General features: G+C 40.2%; 2 long non-coding RNA genes across 2 annotated transcripts; one reads left to right on the top strand and one right to left on the bottom strand.

The window, feature by feature from the left end:
• Positions 1-812: 812 nt before the first annotated feature.
• On the bottom strand, positions 813-4,417 carry LOC103484225 (uncharacterized). The gene is made up of 3 exons (XR_536688.3): positions 4,103-4,417; positions 1,402-1,545; positions 813-1,151 (listed from the first exon to the last, which is right to left on the bottom strand). It is a non-coding gene; the product is annotated as an uncharacterized LOC103484225 (long non-coding RNA).
• On the top strand, positions 2,229-6,615 carry LOC103484226 (uncharacterized). The gene is made up of 2 exons (XR_536691.3): positions 2,229-2,932; positions 5,521-6,615. It is a non-coding gene; the product is annotated as an uncharacterized LOC103484226 (long non-coding RNA).
• The last annotated feature ends 13,646 nt before the right edge of the window (positions 6,616-20,261 follow it).

Below are 20,261 nucleotides of genomic sequence, written 5' to 3'. Positions count from 1 at the left end.
TCACTTGATCTTTTTTCCTGTTATGTTTTGCAAATAGTTTCATTTTTTCTATTCATAACAAATTCATTTTATAAAAATGAATTTCTAAATAATATAAAAGAAATTTGTCAATAAAGGTGATGACCAGACTTGGCAGCCGAGATGTTGTCGGTTGTCGGAAGTGGTAGTCGAAGGTTGGCATCCGAAGGTCGCCAGAGTAGTGGATGAGGAGGTTGATCGAGGACTTTAATGGGGATAGTGCGTGGTTGAAGGTTGGATGTGGTAAAGATCCGAGATGGAGGATAAAGGTGGCCTACGACGATTGTCGAAGAAATTGCCAAAGGTTGTGACGGGAGTTTGTCATACAAATTAGGAAAATTGACCATTCTAAAAGTTGGTTGGAGTATTTATTCCAAACCAACTTTATTTTATAAACTCATTTTTTTCAAAATTCATTTTAAGTAGTTGCAAAACACATGCTATTTTTAAACATAATTTCTTTTAATTTAATCATCTAAAAAATAGTCCAAATACACTCTTAGTTAGACTAAAATTCGGTGAAGAGATAAGAAAGAAGCATCGAAGATGCACCCAAGTTTTTTTCTTTTAATTATTGAGTTTTGATGTTTTGTTTCTTTGCCAACTCTAGATTTTGTTGTTACTCTATTAATTTGCACGATTTACGGTAGGACGATGACGTTGCTACACACAATTAAATATAATGTCCTAAATTAGTTTTCAGGGTTATATGTTAAACTTCATCTCTCATTCTATTCAGGAGAACTTGATAAAATCGTGCGTCAAAGGTTGAAAGGTTACCTTATTAAGCCAAACACAAGATAAAACAAAATAAAAATTTTCTCAAAACAGCAACCGGGTTTTGAGAGAGAAAATTGGTGTGTATTCTCCATACACTCCAATTTTTCCAAAATTTAATTTACCCCAGGTGATTTGCACGTTGGAGAGAGAAAAGAGCGAAGAGTAAAATTTGGTGTGATTTCCGTGTCCACACCCGATACGAGACAAAAGGACGAGGTCACGGTTATTGTCTGTTATGACAGTTTGCCACGTTAGCTACACGTGCTTTTATGATCAGTGTTGGTTGAGCGAGGCCCGCATTGACGGTTGACCGTTCATGAGCCGGATAAATTGGACCCTACAAATCGCAGCACCTGCCGACAAGATTACTTTATTACCATATCAATATCTCGTACTCATAATGACAAAGACGAAAATCATAAACTATATTTGATCTCTACAGTAATCAGGACGGTCACGGGATCCACCGCCGGGGCAAAAATTTAAAATAAATAAAAGATAAATATTATTTGACAGTTGACGTTGAGATGCCTGTCTAATACTTCACCACAAATTAATGGATATTCTCTATGCCCCAGTCAAATTTATACATGACGCGTGTACCTCTGCTTTCGGGCTTAGACTGACCACTTCCGTGGAAACTGCCGAGATGGCCGTTCCTTCAAATCTGTCGCTTGTTTGGACTTTGGACCATGTCACCAACGACTAATTAATCAATTAATTTTAGAGTCCTCTTTACTCCAACCACTGCCATCAATCAACAAAATAAAGGAATCTTTTACTAATAAAAAAGTTTAAGTACATTTTTAGTTAAATTATACAAAAAAAAACCGTATCCTTTAGATAAACTTTGAACTTTCAATTAGGCTATTGTTATTATTATTATTTCAAGTGTTAATTTCATTTAGCTCTATACGACTGTTTCACAGTAACAATCCTGTCAACAAAGTAGATTTAAGTATATAAGAGTTGAATCGAAAATACTTTTATATGTATTTAATATAATTATGATTTTTAAAATGTAAAATTCAAATTCCGAATATAGACATAAAAAAATTGTTTTTAGAATTTTGCAAGGTTAGATAATGGAATATGAAAAAGATTTTTATAAACATAATTCGAATTATATGGCAAATACATACCTGTCGAACTCAGTGAATATAAAAAGAACAATTATAAATATAATAATTAAATTCAAAATAATAAAATATATAGCAACATTTTACAAAATTCAAAATATAACAAAATCTGTCCAAGTATATTGATAATAGGAGTTTATCATTGATAGATCATGTTGCAAATATTGGTATATTACTGATAAACCATATTGTTGCGATCATAATTTTTCTAAAACATTATTATATACTTAATTGTTATCTTTAAAAGTGGTATGCATCAAAATTACCTACCTAAAAACTTTTAACACATAATTCAATTTGTCTATCAAATAGGCGCAAGGAAATCCAGTGGGAGTTAGCCCATAAGAAAATGATGAAGACTATGTCACTATGGTTTGGTTTTTATTTGTTTTGGGCTGGGCGTTGTGGGCTTTCAAATACGCTTGAAACTCTTAAGCAAATGACGAAGACTATGTCACTATGGTTTGGTTTTTATTTTAGTCTTGGGCTGGGCGTTGTGGGTTTTCAAATACCCTTGAAATTGTAAATGAACTTAGATTATTGTTAGGATTGGAGCAATGGGCCTTTCTATTTGGGCCATAGAGAGCAACTTCCCAAACAAATCCAAACGAAGAAAAGTAGTTCATCATGTATGTGAACCTGATAAAGCCACGTAACTAATTTCTCGGATAGATCAATTCTGTCAATCAAATTGTATTCAATAAATGAGGCAATTGCTCTGCCACTCTTTCTCTTCCATCTTCTTCTCCTCTTCATTCGATTCCACCTCCATCATTTTTCTTCCCGTCTTATTTTCTAACCCATTCTTTCTCTTTTGATCTTCTAATTTTTTCTTATATTCTCATTCATATCTACTTTTTCAAGTTTTTATTTGCTTCTAGATTTTTCTTTGTTGTCGTCCAGCCGCCTCCCCGGTGTTAGTAAATCGGAAAAAAAAAATCGTCCGACCATATACCAAAACTGCATCGCCGACCGGTGTTGTTTTCATGCTCACGGTAAGCTACCATCTGTTTTATATATTTTAATTTTCCTCGTTCTTCCACTGATTTTCGCATATTCATTTAGCTTTAATGCTTTTTTCCCCCTTTATTCACCATTTTCTTGTTGCTTCTGTTAGTGCTTTTTTTTTTCTCTTTATTCAACCTTTTTTTTGGCGGCCCTGTTCGCCTGGTACAAAAGAATAAAAAAATCCCTAATACAATTTTGTTAAACTTCATAAAATTCTGAAAATAAAAAATAATTAAGATAAAACGCACACCATCTTATTTGTTAACATAAACAATATTCTCCATTGTCATGAATTTTCCCAACCCATCTACCCCATCTCTCACACGTCTTTTTTTTCCCATAACTACATTTGTGTATTTTCGACCGCCATTTGCTAATTTCCTTTTGTTTTCCCCTCTTTTCACCTCATACGAAGAACAATTACTCCCTCATGTCTTATTTATTTATCTGGATTAACTTGGTTGTGAAGTATGTTGAGCGATGGGGGTTTAGGTCGATAAAACACTCCAAGAAATTTAGCCAATTTCGACCAACTTTTGTTGGAGGTTATTAGAATCATTAGAAAAAGATATACATTTATCAAATCTATTGAAAAAGCCTTTGAGTAATATGTGCTTATAATGAAAACCTGTAAGTAATATTGGTGATGGTTTATATGTTGCTAAAGCTTATTCACCAAAGGATTTAGTGTAGGCCCAAGCCCCCTCTCAACCTTAGATAGCTAAGTGCTTACTTTGATAGTTTATGGTTTATGGGTTGAGGGTATATGACTTTTAGGGTTTAGGGGTTTTTGGGTTTTAGGGTTTTGGGTTTCAGTTTGGGATTTAGGGTTCGGGGTTTTTTATGGTTTTTTTTCTTTTTCTTATTATTTTCATTTACTATTAACTTTCTTCTCTCAAAAGAAAGTTAAATAAAAGCGTCTTTTAGCTGTTAGCTGCCCTTTAGGTCCTCTATTGCTTATTTAGCTATTGCAATTTAATTATTTACTCTCCAAACCAAGGCATAATAAAAAAGACATAAGAAAAAAATAACGAAGATGTAATAAACAAAACACATGGTAAGCTAACCCTTTTTTTTTTTAGTGGCAAAATCTACTCAAAATGAAGGCAAAAAACAAAATTTGACTAGATAAAAAGTCACACAGAAAGTAAGCTGACCTTATTATGAGAAAACCAGCCCAAAAAGTGTATTTTCAGTGAGAACTAGGCCACACATATGATGATTCATGATGTCAACAGAAAATTTCTTTGGCGATGAAGTGTAGCAATTGGGTGTAGGCTTCCTTGTCGGATGACCCCAACTTTATTCTCTCCATTTCCATCTAACATTTTGAAAACATAGTTCCTAATGAAATATTCTTTTTTGTCAAATGAAATGCAAACAATAATGACAAACCAATGGAGATTATGAATAATTTGAAACCACAACATCGATAAAGTTTGACAACTAAATAGAACTAGTTCTGTCTTGTATATAGTACATGGTTATGACCTATAGTAGGAAAAAAAATCTGATTTTCTGTATTTCATTTTTTGAAAATAAAGATAGGCAAAATCATTAAACAAAAATTGTGGCGTTCACCTCTTTTATAATACTCTTGCATTTGTTGAGTATTTCCTGCTGCTCAAGAACATTAGATTGTCTAATGAAATTTGTTTTTGAAGTCAGAACATCAACCTGCCACCAACCTGAAGAGTAAAACAAGCGGTTTCTTCAATACCTTAAAAATTCAAAATTCAAAAGTAGAACAAGAATATATTTGCAGGGACGGAGAAGACAACTAGCTAAACAAAATTGACACCGTTCTCCACAAAAGTTGCAAAGTGGCATTCAATCAATCTTTCTGCAAAATTATAGTGCAATCAACACAAGAATAATATGAAGAATAAATTAAAATTACCGCATCCAAGAAAAATTAAGAAAAGGGGGGGGGGTAAATATTGTTACTTATAGCACCAATTCCTACTATTTTGCAAAAGTTGAACCCTACAAACAAGAGGACATTACCAAAACTTGATAAGTAACTAACTCTACTATCTCTAAAACTTTAGACAGATTTTAGCACCATAACAGCCTAAAAATAAATAGTACCAATCTTACAACAGCAGTAAAACAATTTGAAATTCCATACCATTAGAAAAACAAATATCCAAAGCATCTACTTAACTAAATTCAACAAACCTAGCTAAAGTTAAACAATTTCAGACTAATGTCAAACTCAAATAGCATTAACCACCAAAGTCCATTACAAACTCTCAACTCAAAGCCAACTGAAAACCTATTAGCATCTACGACGGTAATAGAGTTTCAATTTTTCAGGACTGAATAGACCTTTGATACAACTAAAATATCTTTTAAACATGTTCTCCCTTTTATATGGATGTGTTTCATCCCGTGATAAGGTGTCTCTTAGTTTTTTTCTTTAATCTTGACCATTTGTTCACTTTTGTTTGTTTTTTGCATCCTTATAAATCTAACTTCGTTAAGTTTTCCAGCTTTTATTGAATATTAATTTAGATCTACGTTTAGAAGTATGTTCAACTAAATTAACAATTAGCATCTTTCCGATTGTTAGAACCATTATCTACGGATGCGTGGATTTGGAACTATTCTTCTGGAAATTCACTGCGAAGAGTGCCAACAAATTGGGTATACTTGCTAAGCGGGAAGCCTCTCCGTCCGACTCCAATATGAATGTGCAGTGGTGGAAATAATTGTGGAAGTCTAATATGCCCCCCAAAAATCAAACTATTCCTATGTGTTTAACCGTATTCCCCCAACAAAGCGAAACTTGAGGAAAAGGAAATTTTGTGATGACGACAGATGTGTGTGGTTTTGTAAGGTGATGAATCCGAAAATCATGCTTTATTCAATTGCAAAAGAGCTAAAAAAAATTAGCAGATCGTGTTACCTGTCCTTAAACATACTGTTGATGTTGAAGCAACTATTTGTGAGTTGCTTCGTTAAGTGGCGAATCGACTGAGAAAGGAGGAATTCTTCAGATTTGGTGTTATAAGTTGGGTTATTTGGAACGATAGAAATCTGGTGAATCAGTCTTTAGATATCTGTCCGGTGGAAGGGAAGGTTGTTGGATCGAGGCGTGTATGCACGATGTTCGAAGATCCGCTGATCGTAGAGCCTCCTCGATGCGGTGTTTCCATCTTCCTACCTTGCCAGACGAAGAGGCCCCTCAGGCCGTGGACCCTCCATTGAGTTCTAGAGAGGAGTGTCGCTGACATTCTCTGACTGCAGGTCGGTTAAAAACGAATGTGGACGTTGCTCCTGTGCTAGAGAAGGATGGTTTCGGCGTCAGAATTGTTGTTCGTGATCTATCTGGTGACGTGGTGGTGGCCCAAACGTGCTTTCTCCCTGGCTCGTGATGTATTGGAGAAAGGCTTGCGAATTCGCTGAGTAAAAGCCCTAATCTGAATTTCCCTCCATATCCCCTTCAGCTTGTCGAAGAAGAAGAGAATGAAATTGAGACAGCAAGGAGACAGCTGGCAGCAATGCCATTAACAGCCTTCTTTTTTACCATACTAAACAATAATGACCATATTAAGCAATCTTGTTGATCATATTAAATAACGTTGATCATATTAAATAATGTTAACCATATTAAGCAATTTTGTTCACCATATTAAATAATAGCTACTTATTATAATTGATAGAATTCTTTCCTAATTATTCTTATTTTCAAAATACATTAAACATTATTTTGTTTTATTTTCCAACCAAATAAAAAAGGGTATTTTCAAATATAGCGTAATGAAAGGGTTTAGGGGTTAGGGGTTTAGAGGCTTTGGGGTTTGGGGTTACGGGTTTGGGGTTTGGGGTTTGGGGTTTGGGGTTTGGGGTTTGGGGTTTGGGGTTTCGGGTTTGGGGTTTCGGGTTTCGGGTTTCGGTTTAGGGTTTAGGGTTTTCGGGTTTAGGGTTTAGGGTTTAGGGTTTAGGGTTTAGGGTTTAGGGTTTAGGGTTTAGGGTTTTCGGGTTTAGGGTTTAGGGTTTTCGGGTTTTAGGGTTTTCGGGTTTTTGGGTTTTCGGGTTTTCGGGTTCGGGGGGGTTTAGGGTTTCAGGGTTAGGGGTTAGGGGTTTAGGGTTTCGGGGTTAGGGGTTAGGGGTTCGGGTTTAGGGTTTCGGGTTTCGGGTTTAGGGTTTCGGGGTTCGGGTTTCGGGGTACGGGTTTCGGGGTTTAGGGTTTCGGGTTTAGGGTTTAGGGTTTAGGGTTTAGGGTTTAGGGTTTAGGGTTTAGGGTTTAGGGTTTAGGGTTTAGGGTTTAGGGTTTAGGGTTTAGGGTTTAGGGTTTAGGGTTTAGGGTTTAGGGTTTAGGGTTTAGGGTTTAGGGTTTAGGGTTTAGGGTTTAGGGTTTAGGGTTTAGGGTTTAGGGTTTAGGGTTTAGGGTTTAGGGTTTAGGGTTTAGGGTTTAGGGTTTAGGGTTTAGGGTTTAGGGTTTAGGGTTTAGGGTTTAGGGTTTAGGGTTTAGGGTTTAGGGTTTAGGGTTTAGGGTTTAGGGTTTAGGGTTTAGGGTTTAGGGTTTAGGGTTTAGGGTTTAGGGTTTAGGGTTTAGGGTTTAGGGTTTAGGGTTTAGGGTTTAGGGTTTAGGGTTTAGGGTTTAGGGTTTAGGGTTTAGGGTTTAGGGTTTAGGGTTTAGGGTTTAGGGTTTAGGGTTTAGGGTTTAGGGTTTAGGGTTTAGGGTTTAGGGTTTAGGGTTTAGGGTTTAGGGTTTAGGGTTTAGGGTTTAGGGTTTAGGGTTTAGGGTTTAGGGTTTAGGGTTTAGGGTTTAGGGTTTAGGGTTTAGGGTTTAGGGTTTAGGGTTTAGGGTTTAGGGTTTAGGGTTTAGGGTTTAGGGTTTAGGGTTTAGGGTTTAGGGTTTAGGGTTTAGGGTTTAGGGTTTAGGGTTTAGGGTTTAGGGTTTAGGGTTTAGGGTTTAGGGTTTAGGGTTTAGGGTTTAGGGTTTAGGGTTTAGGGTTTAGGGTTTAGGGTTTAGGGTTTAGGGTTTAGGGTTTAGGGTTTAGGGTTTAGGGTTTAGGGTTTAGGGTTTAGGGTTTAGGGTTTAGGGTTTAGGGTTTAGGGTTTAGGGTTTAGGGTTTAGGGTTTAGGGTTTAGGGTTTAGGGTTTAGGGTTTAGGGTTTAGGGTTTAGGGTTTAGGGTTTAGGGTTTAGGGTTTAGGGTTTAGGGTTTAGGGTTTAGGGTTTAGGGTTTAGGGTTTAGGGTTTAGGGTTTAGGGTTTAGGGTTTAGGGTTTAGGGTTTAGGGTTTAGGGTTTAGGGTTTAGGGTTTAGGGTTTAGGGTTTAGGGTTTAGGGTTTAGGGTTTAGGGTTTAGGGTTTAGGGTTTAGGGTTTAGGGTTTAGGGTTTAGGGTTTAGGGTTTAGGGTTTAGGGTTTAGGGTTTAGGGTTTAGGGTTTAGGGTTTAGGGTTTAGGGTTTAGGGTTTAGGGTTTAGGGTTTAGGGTTTAGGGTTTAGGGTTTAGGGTTTAGGGTTTAGGGTTTAGGGTTTAGGGTTTAGGGTTTAGGGTTTAGGGTTTAGGGTTTAGGGTTTAGGGTTTAGGGTTTAGGGTTTAGGGTTTAGGGTTTAGGGTTTAGGGTTTAGGGTTTAGGGTTTAGGGTTTAGGGTTTAGGGTTTAGGGTTTAGGGTTTAGGGTTTAGGGTTTAGGGTTTAGGGTTTAGGGTTTAGGGTTTAGGGTTTAGGGTTTAGGGTTTAGGGTTTAGGGTTTAGGGTTTAGGGTTTAGGGTTTAGGGTTTAGGGTTTAGGGTTTAGGGTTTAGGGTTTAGGGTTTAGGGTTTAGGGTTTAGGGTTTAGGGTTTAGGGTTTAGGGTTTAGGGTTTAGGGTTTAGGGTTTAGGGTTTAGGGTTTAGGGTTTAGGGTTTAGGGTTTAGGGTTTAGGGTTTAGGGTTTAGGGTTTAGGGTTTAGGGTTTAGGGTTTAGGGTTTAGGGTTTAGGGTTTAGGGTTTAGGGTTTAGGGTTTAGGGTTTAGGGTTTAGGGTTTAGGGTTTAGGGTTTAGGGTTTAGGGTTTAGGGTTTAGGGTTTAGGGTTTAGGGTTTAGGGTTTAGGGTTTAGGGTTTAGGGTTTAGGGTTTAGGGTTTAGGGTTTAGGGTTTAGGGTTTAGGGTTTAGGGTTTAGGGTTTAGGGTTTAGGGTTTAGGGTTTAGGGTTTAGGGTTTAGGGTTTAGGGTTTAGGGTTTAGGGTTTAGGGTTTAGGGTTTAGGGTTTAGGGTTTAGGGTTTAGGGTTTAGGGTTTAGGGTTTAGGGTTTAGGGTTTAGGGTTTAGGGTTTAGGGTTTAGGGTTTAGGGTTTAGGGTTTAGGGTTTAGGGTTTAGGGTTTAGGGTTTAGGGTTTAGGGTTTAGGGTTTAGGGTTTAGGGTTTAGGGTTTAGGGTTTAGGGTTTAGGGTTTAGGGTTTAGGGTTTAGGGTTTAGGGTTTAGGGTTTAGGGTTTAGGGTTTAGGGTTTAGGGTTTAGGGTTTAGGGTTTAGGGTTTAGGGTTTAGGGTTTAGGGTTTAGGGTTTAGGGTTTAGGGTTTAGGGTTTAGGGTTTAGGGTTTAGGGTTTAGGGTTTAGGGTTTAGGGTTTAGGGTTTAGGGTTTAGGGTTTAGGGTTTAGGGTTTAGGGTTTAGGGTTTAGGGTTTAGGGTTTAGGGTTTAGGGTTTAGGGTTTAGGGTTTAGGGTTTAGGGTTTAGGGTTTAGGGTTTAGGGTTTAGGGTTTAGGGTTTAGGGTTTAGGGTTTAGGGTTTAGGGTTTAGGGTTTAGGGTTTAGGGTTTAGGGTTTAGGGTTTAGGGTTTAGGGTTTAGGGTTTAGGGTTTAGGGTTTAGGGTTTAGGGTTTAGGGTTTAGGGTTTAGGGTTTAGGGTTTAGGGTTTAGGGTTTAGGGTTTAGGGTTTAGGGTTTAGGGTTTAGGGTTTAGGGTTTAGGGTTTAGGGTTTAGGGTTTAGGGTTTAGGGTTTAGGGTTTAGGGTTTAGGGTTTAGGGTTTAGGGTTTAGGGTTTAGGGTTTAGGGTTTAGGGTTTAGGGTTTAGGGTTTAGGGTTTAGGGTTTAGGGTTTAGGGTTTAGGGTTTAGGGTTTAGGGTTTAGGGTTTAGGGTTTAGGGTTTAGGGTTTAGGGTTTAGGGTTTAGGGTTTAGGGTTTAGGGTTTAGGGTTTAGGGTTTAGGGTTTAGGGTTTAGGGTTTAGGGTTTAGGGTTTAGGGTTTAGGGTTTAGGGTTTAGGGTTTAGGGTTTAGGGTTTAGGGTTTAGGGTTTAGGGTTTAGGGTTTAGGGTTTAGGGTTTAGGGTTTAGGGTTTAGGGTTTAGGGTTTAGGGTTTAGGGTTTAGGGTTTAGGGTTTAGGGTTTAGGGTTTAGGGTTTAGGGTTTAGGGTTTAGGGTTTAGGGTTTAGGGTTTAGGGTTTAGGGTTTAGGGTTTAGGGTTTAGGGTTTAGGGTTTAGGGTTTAGGGTTTAGGGTTTAGGGTTTAGGGTTTAGGGTTTAGGGTTTAGGGTTTAGGGTTTAGGGTTTAGGGTTTAGGGTTTAGGGTTTAGGGTTTAGGGTTTAGGGTTTAGGGTTTAGGGTTTAGGGTTTAGGGTTTAGGGTTTAGGGTTTAGGGTTTAGGGTTTAGGGTTTAGGGTTTAGGGTTTAGGGTTTAGGGTTTAGGGTTTAGGGTTTAGGGTTTAGGGTTTAGGGTTTAGGGTTTAGGGTTTAGGGTTTAGGGTTTAGGGTTTAGGGTTTAGGGTTTAGGGTTTAGGGTTTAGGGTTTAGGGTTTAGGGTTTAGGGTTTAGGGTTTAGGGTTTAGGGTTTAGGGTTTAGGGTTTAGGGTTTAGGGTTTAGGGTTTAGGGTTTAGGGTTTAGGGTTTAGGGTTTAGGGTTTAGGGTTTAGGGTTTAGGGTTTAGGGTTTAGGGTTTAGGGTTTAGGGTTTAGGGTTTAGGGTTTAGGGTTTAGGGTTTAGGGTTTAGGGTTTAGGGTTTAGGGTTTAGGGTTTAGGGTTTAGGGTTTAGGGTTTAGGGTTTAGGGTTTAGGGTTTAGGGTTTAGGGTTTAGGGTTTAGGGTTTAGGGTTTAGGGTTTAGGGTTTAGGGTTTAGGGTTTAGGGTTTAGGGTTTAGGGTTTAGGGTTTAGGGTTTAGGGTTTAGGGTTTAGGGTTTAGGGTTTAGGGTTTAGGGTTTAGGGTTTAGGGTTTAGGGTTTAGGGTTTAGGGTTTAGGGTTTAGGGTTTAGGGTTTAGGGTTTAGGGTTTAGGGTTTAGGGTTTAGGGTTTAGGGTTTAGGGTTTAGGGTTTAGGGTTTAGGGTTTAGGGTTTAGGGTTTAGGGTTTAGGGTTTAGGGTTTAGGGTTTAGGGTTTAGGGTTTAGGGTTTAGGGTTTAGGGTTTAGGGTTTAGGGTTTAGGGTTTAGGGTTTAGGGTTTAGGGTTTAGGGTTTAGGGTTTAGGGTTTAGGGTTTAGGGTTTAGGGTTTAGGGTTTAGGGTTTAGGGTTTAGGGTTTAGGGTTTAGGGTTTAGGGTTTAGGGTTTAGGGTTTAGGGTTTAGGGTTTAGGGTTTAGGGTTTAGGGTTTAGGGTTTAGGGTTTAGGGTTTAGGGTTTAGGGTTTAGGGTTTAGGGTTTAGGGTTTAGGGTTTAGGGTTTAGGGTTTAGGGTTTAGGGTTTAGGGTTTAGGGTTTAGGGTTTAGGGTTTAGGGTTTAGGGTTTAGGGTTTAGGGTTTAGGGTTTAGGGTTTAGGGTTTAGGGTTTAGGGTTTAGGGTTTAGGGTTTAGGGTTTAGGGTTTAGGGTTTAGGGTTTAGGGTTTAGGGTTTAGGGTTTAGGGTTTAGGGTTTAGGGTTTAGGGTTTAGGGTTTAGGGTTTAGGGTTTAGGGTTTAGGGTTTAGGGTTTAGGGTTTAGGGTTTAGGGTTTAGGGTTTAGGGTTTAGGGTTTAGGGTTTAGGGTTTAGGGTTTAGGGTTTAGGGTTTAGGGTTTAGGGTTTAGGGTTTAGGGTTTAGGGTTTAGGGTTTAGGGTTTAGGGTTTAGGGTTTAGGGTTTAGGGTTTAGGGTTTAGGGTTTAGGGTTTAGGGTTTAGGGTTTAGGGTTTAGGGTTTAGGGTTTAGGGTTTAGGGTTTAGGGTTTAGGGTTTAGGGTTTAGGGTTTAGGGTTTAGGGTTTAGGGTTTAGGGTTTAGGGTTTAGGGTTTAGGGTTTAGGGTTTAGGGTTTAGGGTTTAGGGTTTAGGGTTTAGGGTTTAGGGTTTAGGGTTTAGGGTTTAGGGTTTAGGGTTTAGGGTTTAGGGTTTAGGGTTTAGGGTTTAGGGTTTAGGGTTTAGGGTTTAGGGTTTAGGGTTTAGGGTTTAGGGTTTAGGGTTTAGGGTTTAGGGTTTAGGGTTTAGGGTTTAGGGTTTAGGGTTTAGGGTTTAGGGTTTAGGGTTTAGGGTTTAGGGTTTAGGGTTTAGGGTTTAGGGTTTAGGGTTTAGGGTTTAGGGTTTAGGGTTTAGGGTTTAGGGTTTAGGGTTTAGGGTTTAGGGTTTAGGGTTTAGGGTTTAGGGTTTAGGGTTTAGGGTTTAGGGTTTAGGGTTTAGGGTTTAGGGTTTAGGGTTTAGGGTTTAGGGTTTAGGGTTTAGGGTTTAGGGTTTAGGGTTTAGGGTTTAGGGTTTAGGGTTTAGGGTTTAGGGTTTAGGGTTTAGGGTTTAGGGTTTAGGGTTTAGGGTTTAGGGTTTAGGGTTTAGGGTTTAGGGTTTAGGGTTTAGGGTTTAGGGTTTAGGGTTTAGGGTTTAGGGTTTAGGGTTTAGGGTTTAGGGTTTAGGGTTTAGGGTTTAGGGTTTAGGGTTTAGGGTTTAGGGTTTAGGGTTTAGGGTTTAGGGTTTAGGGTTTAGGGTTTAGGGTTTAGGGTTTAGGGTTTAGGGTTTAGGGTTTAGGGTTTAGGGTTTAGGGTTTAGGGTTTAGGGTTTAGGGTTTAGGGTTTAGGGTTTAGGGTTTAGGGTTTAGGGTTTAGGGTTTAGGGTTTAGGGTTTAGGGTTTAGGGTTTAGGGTTTAGGGTTTAGGGTTTAGGGTTTAGGGTTTAGGGTTTAGGGTTTAGGGTTTAGGGTTTAGGGTTTAGGGTTTAGGGTTTAGGGTTTAGGGTTTAGGGTTTAGGGTTTAGGGTTTAGGGTTTAGGGTTTAGGGTTTAGGGTTTAGGGTTTAGGGTTTAGGGTTTAGGGTTTAGGGTTTAGGGTTTAGGGTTTAGGGTTTAGGGTTTAGGGTTTAGGGTTTAGGGTTTAGGGTTTAGGGTTTAGGGTTTAGGGTTTAGGGTTTAGGGTTTAGGGTTTAGGGTTTAGGGTTTAGGGTTTAGGGTTTAGGGTTTAGGGTTTAGGGTTTAGGGTTTAGGGTTTAGGGTTTAGGGTTTAGGGTTTAGGGTTTAGGGTTTAGGGTTTAGGGTTTAGGGTTTAGGGTTTAGGGTTTAGGGTTTAGGGTTTAGGGTTTAGGGTTTAGGGTTTAGGGTTTAGGGTTTAGGGTTTAGGGTTTAGGGTTTAGGGTTTAGGGTTTAGGGTTTAGGGTTTAGGGTTTAGGGTTTAGGGTTTAGGGTTTAGGGTTTAGGGTTTAGGGTTTAGGGTTTAGGGTTTAGGGTTTAGGGTTTAGGGTTTAGGGTTTAGGGTTTAGGGTTTAGGGTTTAGGGTTTAGGGTTTAGGGTTTAGGGTTTAGGGTTTAGGGTTTAGGGTTTAGGGTTTAGGGTTTAGGGTTTAGGGTTTAGGGTTTAGGGTTTAGGGTTTAGGGTTTAGGGTTTAGGGTTTAGGGTTTAGGGTTTAGGGTTTAGGGTTTAGGGTTTAGGGTTTAGGGTTTAGGGTTTAGGGTTTAGGGTTTAGGGTTTAGGGTTTAGGGTTTAGGGTTTAGGGTTTAGGGTTTAGGGTTTAGGGTTTAGGGTTTAGGGTTTAGGGTTTAGGGTTTAGGGTTTAGGGTTTAGGGTTTAGGGTTTAGGGTTTAGGGTTTAGGGTTTAGGGTTTAGGGTTTAGGGTTTAGGGTTTAGGGTTTAGGGTTTAGGGTTTAGGGTTTAGGGTTTAGGGTTTAGGGTTTAGGGTTTAGGGTTTAGGGTTTAGGGTTTAGGGTTTAGGGTTTAGGGTTTAGGGTTTAGGGTTTAGGGTTTAGGGTTTAGGGTTTAGGGTTTAGGGTTTAGGGTTTAGGGTTTAGGGTTTAGGGTTTAGGGTTTAGGGTTTAGGGTTTAGGGTTTAGGGTTTAGGGTTTAGGGTTTAGGGTTTAGGGTTTAGGGTTTAGGGTTTAGGGTTTAGGGTTTAGGGTTTAGGGTTTAGGGTTTAGGGTTTAGGGTTTAGGGTTTAGGGTTTAGGGTTTAGGGTTTAGGGTTTAGGGTTTAGGGTTTAGGGTTTAGGGTTTAGGGTTTAGGGTTTAGGGTTTAGGGTTTAGGGTTTAGGGTTTAGGGTTTAGGGTTTAGGGTTTAGGGTTTAGGGTTTAGGGTTTAGGGTTTAGGGTTTAGGGTTTAGGGTTTAGGGTTTAGGGTTTAGGGTTTAGGGTTTAGGGTTTAGGGTTTAGGGTTTAGGGTTTAGGGTTTAGGGTTTAGGGTTTAGGGTTTAGGGTTTAGGGTTTAGGGTTTAGGGTTTAGGGTTTAGGGTTTAGGGTTTAGGGTTTAGGGTTTAGGGTTTAGGGTTTAGGGTTTAGGGTTTAGGGTTTAGGGTTTAGGGTTTAGGGTTTAGGGTTTAGGGTTTAGGGTTTAGGGTTTAGGGTTTAGGGTTTAGGGTTTAGGGTTTAGGGTTTAGGGTTTAGGGTTTAGGGTTTAGGGTTTAGGGTTTAGGGTTTAGGGTTTAGGGTTTAGGGTTTAGGGTTTAGGGTTTAGGGTTTAGGGTTTAGGGTTTAGGGTTTAGGGTTTAGGGTTTAGGGTTTAGGGTTTAGGGTTTAGGGTTTAGGGTTTAGGGTTTAGGGTTTAGGGTTTAGGGTTTAGGGTTTAGGGTTTAGGGTTTAGGGTTTAGGGTTTAGGGTTTAGGGTTTAGGGTTTAGGGTTTAGGGTTTAGGGTTTAGGGTTTAGGGTTTAGGGTTTAGGGTTTAGGGTTTAGGGTTTAGGGTTTAGGGTTTAGGGTTTAGGGTTTAGGGTTTAGGGTTTAGGGTTTAGGGTTTAGGGTTTAGGGTTTAGGGTTTAGGGTTTAGGGTTTAGGGTTTAGGGTTTAGGGTTTAGGGTTTAGGGTTTAGGGTTTAGGGTTTAGGGTTTAGGGTTTAGGGTTTAGGGTTTAGGGTTTAGGGTTTAGGGTTTAGGGTTTAGGGTTTAGGGTTTAGGGTTTAGGGTTTAGGGTTTAGGGTTTAGGGTTTAGGGTTTAGGGTTTAGGGTTTAGGGTTTAGGGTTTAGGGTTTAGGGTTTAGGGTTTAGGGTTTAGGGTTTAGGGTTTAGGGTTTAGGGTTTAGGGTTTAGGGTTTAGGGTTTAGGGTTTAGGGTTTAGGGTTTAGGGTTTAGGGTTTAGGGTTTAGGGTTTAGGGTTTAGGGTTTAGGGTTTAGGGTTTAGGGTTTAGGGTTTAGGGTTTAGGGTTTAGGGTTTAGGGTTTAGGGTTTAGGGTTTAGGGTTTAGGGTTTAGGGTTTAGGGTTTAGGGTTTAGGGTTTAGGGTTTAGGGTTTAGGGTTTAGGGTTTAGGGTTTAGGGTTTAGGGTTTAGGGTTTAGGGTTTAGGGTTTAGGGTTTAGGGTTTAGGGTTTAGGGTTTAGGGTTTAGGGTTTAGGGTTTAGGGTTTAGGGTTTAGGGTTTAGGGTTTAGGGTTTAGGGTTTAGGGTTTAGGGTTTAGGGTTTAGGGTTTAGGGTTTAGGGTTTAGGGTTTAGGGTTTAGGGTTTAGGGTTTAGGGTTTAGGGTTTAGGGTTTAGGGTTTAGGGTTTAGGGTTTAGGGTTTAGGGTTTAGGGTTTAGGGTTTAGGGTTTAGGGTTTAGGGTTTAGGGTTTAGGGTTTAGGGTTTAGGGTTTAGGGTTTAGGGTTTAGGGTTTAGGGTTTAGGGTTTAGGGTTTAGGGTTTAGGGTTTAGGGTTTAGGGTTTAGGGTTTAGGGTTTAGGGTTTAGGGTTTAGGGTTTAGGGTTTAGGGTTTAGGGTTTAGGGTTTAGGGTTTAGGGTTTAGGGTTTAGGGTTTAGGGTTTAGGGTTTAGGGTTTAGGGTTTAGGGTTTAGGGTTTAGGGTTTAGGGTTTAGGGTTTAGGGTTTAGGGTTTAGGGTTTAGGGTTTAGGGTTTAGGGTTTAGGGTTTAGGGTTTAGGGTTTAGGGTTTAGGGTTTAGGGTTTAGGGTTTAGGGTTTAGGGTTTAGGGTTTAGGGTTTAGGGTTTAGGGTTTAGGGTTTAGGGTTTAGGGTTTAGGGTTTAGGGTTTAGGGTTTAGGGTTTAGGGTTTAGGGTTTAGGGTTTAGGGTTTAGGGTTTAGGGTTTAGGGTTTAGGGTTTAGGGTTTAGGGTTTAGGGTTTAGGGTTTAGGGTTTAGGGTTTAGGGTTTAGGGTTTAGGGTTTAGGGTTTAGGGTTTAGGGTTTAGGGTTTAGGGTTTAGGGTTTAGGGTTTAGGGTTTAGGGTTTAGGGTTTAGGGTTTAGGGTTTAGGGTTTAGGGTTTAGGGTTTAGGGTTTAGGGTTTAGGGTTTAGGGTTTAGGGTTTAGGGTTTAGGGTTTAGGGTTTAGGGTTTAGGGTTTAGGGTTTAGGGTTTAGGGTTTAGGGTTTAGGGTTTAGGGTTTAGGGTTTAGGGTTTAGGGTTTAGGGTTTAGGGTTTAGGGTTTAGGGTTTAGGGTTTAGGGTTTAGGGTTTAGGGTTTAGGGTTTAGGGTTTAGGGTTTAGGGTTTAGGGTTTAGGGTTTAGGGTTTAGGGTTTAGGGTTTAGGGTTTAGGGTTTAGGGTTTAGGGTTTAGGGTTTAGGGTTTAGGGTTTAGGGTTTAGGGTTTAGGGTTTAGGGTTTAGGGTTTAGGGTTTAGGGTTTAGGGTTTAGGGTTTAGGGTTTAGGGTTTAGGGTTTAGGGTTTAGGGTTTAGGGTTTAGGGTTTAGGGTTTAGGGTTTAGGGTTTAGGGTTTAGGGTTTAGGGTTTAGGGTTTAGGGTTTAGGGTTTAGGGTTTAGGGTTTAGGGTTTAGGGTTTAGGGTTTAGGGTTTAGGGTTTAGGGTTTAGGGTTTAGGGTTTAGGGTTTAGGGTTTAGGGTTTAGGGTTTAGGGTTTAGGGTTTAGGGTTTAGGGTTTAGGGTTTAGGGTTTAGGGTTTAGGGTTTAGGGTTTAGGGTTTAGGGTTTAGGGTTTAGGGTTTAGGGTTTAGGGTTTAGGGTTTAGGGTTTAGGGTTTAGGGTTTAGGGTTTAGGGTTTAGGGTTTAGGGTTTAGGGTTTAGGGTTTAGGGTTTAGGGTTTAGGGTTTAGGGTTTAGGGTTTAGGGTTTAGGGTTTAGGGTTTAGGGTTTAGGGTTTAGGGTTTAGGGTTTAGGGTTTAGGGTTTAGGGTTTAGGGTTTAGGGTTTAGGGTTTAGGGTTTAGGGTTTAGGGTTTAGGGTTTAGGGTTTAGGGTTTAGGGTTTAGGGTTTAGGGTTTAGGGTTTAGGGTTTAGGGTTTAGGGTTTAGGGTTTAGGGTTTAGGGTTTAGGGTTTAGGGTTTAGGGTTTAGGGTTTAGGGTTTAGGGTTTAGGGTTTAGGGTTTAGGGTTTAGGGTTTAGGGTTTAGGGTTTAGGGTTTAGGGTTTAGGGTTTAGGGTTTAGGGTTTAGGGTTTAGGGTTTAGGGTTTAGGGTTTAGGGTTTAGGGTTTAGGGTTTAGGGTTTAGGGTTTAGGGTTTAGGGTTTAGGGTTTAGGGTTTAGGGTTTAGGGTTTAGGGTTTAGGGTTTAGGGTTTAGGGTTTAGGGTTTAGGGTTTAGGGTTTAGGGTTTAGGGTTTAGGGTTTAGGGTTTAGGGTTTAGGGTTTAGGGTTTAGGGTTTAGGGTTTAGGGTTTAGGGTTTAGGGTTTAGGGTTTAGGGTTTAGGGTTTAGGGTTTAGGGTTTAGGGTTTAGGGTTTAGGGTTTAGGGTTTAGGGTTTAGGGTTTAGGGTTTAGGGTTTAGGGTTTAGGGTTTAGGGTTTAGGGTTTAGGGTTTAGGGTTTAGGGTTTAGGGTTTAGGGTTTAGGGTTTAGGGTTTAGGGTTTAGGGTTTAGGGTTTAGGGTTTAGGGTTTAGGGTTTAGGGTTTAGGGTTTAGGGTTTAGGGTTTAGGGTTTAGGGTTTAGGGTTTAGGGTTTAGGGTTTAGGGTTTAGGGTTTAGGGTTTAGGGTTTAGGGTTTAGGGTTTAGGGTTTAGGGTTTAGGGTTTAGGGTTTAGGGTTTAGGGTTTAGGGTTTAGGGTTTAGGGTTTAGGGTTTAGGGTTTAGGGTTTAGGGTTTAGGGTTTAGGGTTTAGGGTTTAGGGTTTAGGGTTTAGGGTTTAGGGTTTAGGGTTTAGGGTTTAGGGTTTAGGGTTTAGGGTTTAGGGTTTAGGGTTTAGGGTTTAGGGTTTAGGGTTTAGGGTTTAGGGTTTAGGGTTTAGGGTTTAGGGTTTAGGGTTTAGGGTTTAGGGTTTAGGGTTTAGGGTTTAGGGTTTAGGGTTTAGGGTTTAGGGTTTAGGGTTTAGGGTTTAGGGTTTAGGGTTTAGGGTTTAGGGTTTAGGGTTTAGGGTTTAGGGTTTAGGGTTTAGGGTTTAGGGTTTAGGGTTTAGGGTTTAGGGTTTAGGGTTTAGGGTTTAGGGTTTAGGGTTTAGGGTTTAGGGTTTAGGGTTTAGGGTTTAGGGTTTAGGGTTTAGGGTTTAGGGTTTAGGGTTTAGGGTTTAGGGTTTAGGGTTTAGGGTTTAGGGTTTAGGGTTTAGGGTTTAGGGTTTAGGGTTTAGGGTTTAGGGTTTAGGGTTTAGGGTTTAGGGTTTAGGGTTTAGGGTTTAGGGTTTAGGGTTTAGGGTTTAGGGTTTAGGGTTTAGGGTTTAGGGTTTAGGGTTTAGGGTTTAGGGTTTAGGGTTTAGGGTTTAGGGTTTAGGGTTTAGGGTTTAGGGTTTAGGGTTTAGGGTTTAGGGTTTAGGGTTTAGGGTTTAGGGTTTAGGGTTTAGGGTTTAGGGTTTAGGGTTTAGGGTTTAGGGTTTAGGGTTTAGGGTTTAGGGTTTAGGGTTTAGGGTTTAGGGTTTAGGGTTTAGGGTTTAGGGTTTAGGGTTTAGGGTTTAGGGTTTAGGGTTTAGGGTTTAGGGTTTAGGGTTTAGGGTTTAGGGTTTAGGGTTTAGGGTTTAGGGTTTAGGGTTTAGGGTTTAGGGTTTAGGGTTTAGGGTTTAGGGTTTAGGGTTTAGGGTTTAGGGTTTAGGGTTTAGGGTTTAGGGTTTAGGGTTTAGGGTTTAGGGTTTAGGGTTTAGGGTTTAGGGTTTAGGGTTTAGGGTTTAGGGTTTAGGGTTTAGGGTTTAGGGTTTAGGGTTTAGGGTTTAGGGTTTAGGGTTTAGGGTTTAGGGTTTAGGGTTTAGGGTTTAGGGTTTAGGGTTTAGGGTTTAGGGTTTAGGGTTTAGGGTTTAGGGTTTAGGGTTTAGGGTTTAGGGTTTAGGGTTTAGGGTTTAGGGTTTAGGGTTTAGGGTTTAGGGTTTAGGGTTTAGGGTTTAGGGTTTAGGGTTTAGGGTTTAGGGTTTAGGGTTTAGGGTTTAGGGTTTAGGGTTTAGGGTTTAGGGTTTAGGGTTTAGGGTTTAGGGTTTAGGGTTTAGGGTTTAGGGTTTAGGGTTTAGGGTTTAGGGTTTAGGGTTTAGGGTTTAGGGTTTAGGGTTTAGGGTTTAGGGTTTAGGGTTTAGGGTTTAGGGTTTAGGGTTTAGGGTTTAGGGTTTAGGGTTTAGGGTTTAGGGTTTAGGGTTTAGGGTTTAGGGTTTAGGGTTTAGGGTTTAGGGTTTAGGGTTTAGGGTTTAGGGTTTAGGGTTTAGGGTTTAGGGTTTAGGGTTTAGGGTTTAGGGTTTAGGGTTTAGGGTTTAGGGTTTAGGGTTTAGGGTTTAGGGTTTAGGGTTTAGGGTTTAGGGTTTAGGGTTTAGGGTTTAGGGTTTAGGGTTTAGGGTTTAGGGTTTAGGGTTTAGGGTTTAGGGTTTAGGGTTTAGGGTTTAGGGTTTAGGGTTTAGGGTTTAGGGTTTAGGGTTTAGGGTTTAGGGTTTAGGGTTTAGGGTTTAGGGTTTAGGGTTTAGGGTTTAGGGTTTAGGGTTTAGGGTTTAGGGTTTAGGGTTTAGGGTTTAGGGTTTAGGGTTTAGGGTTTAGGGTTTAGGGTTTAGGGTTTAGGGTTTAGGGTTTAGGGTTTAGGGTTTAGGGTTTAGGGTTTAGGGTTTAGGGTTTAGGGTTTAGGGTTTAGGGTTTAGGGTTTAGGGTTTAGGGTTTAGGGTTTAGGGTTTAGGGTTTAGGGTTTAGGGTTTAGGGTTTAGGGTTTAGGGTTTAGGGTTTAGGGTTTAGGGTTTAGGGTTTAGGGTTTAGGGTTTAGGGTTTAGGGTTTAGGGTTTAGGGTTT

This window comes from Cucumis melo, chromosome 8 (assembly GCF_025177605.1).
Source record: "Cucumis melo cultivar AY chromosome 8, USDA_Cmelo_AY_1.0, whole genome shotgun sequence".
NCBI classification, from domain to species: Eukaryota; Viridiplantae; Streptophyta; class Magnoliopsida; order Cucurbitales; family Cucurbitaceae; genus Cucumis; species Cucumis melo.
This window is presented reverse-complemented; position numbering and strand designations above follow the sequence as displayed.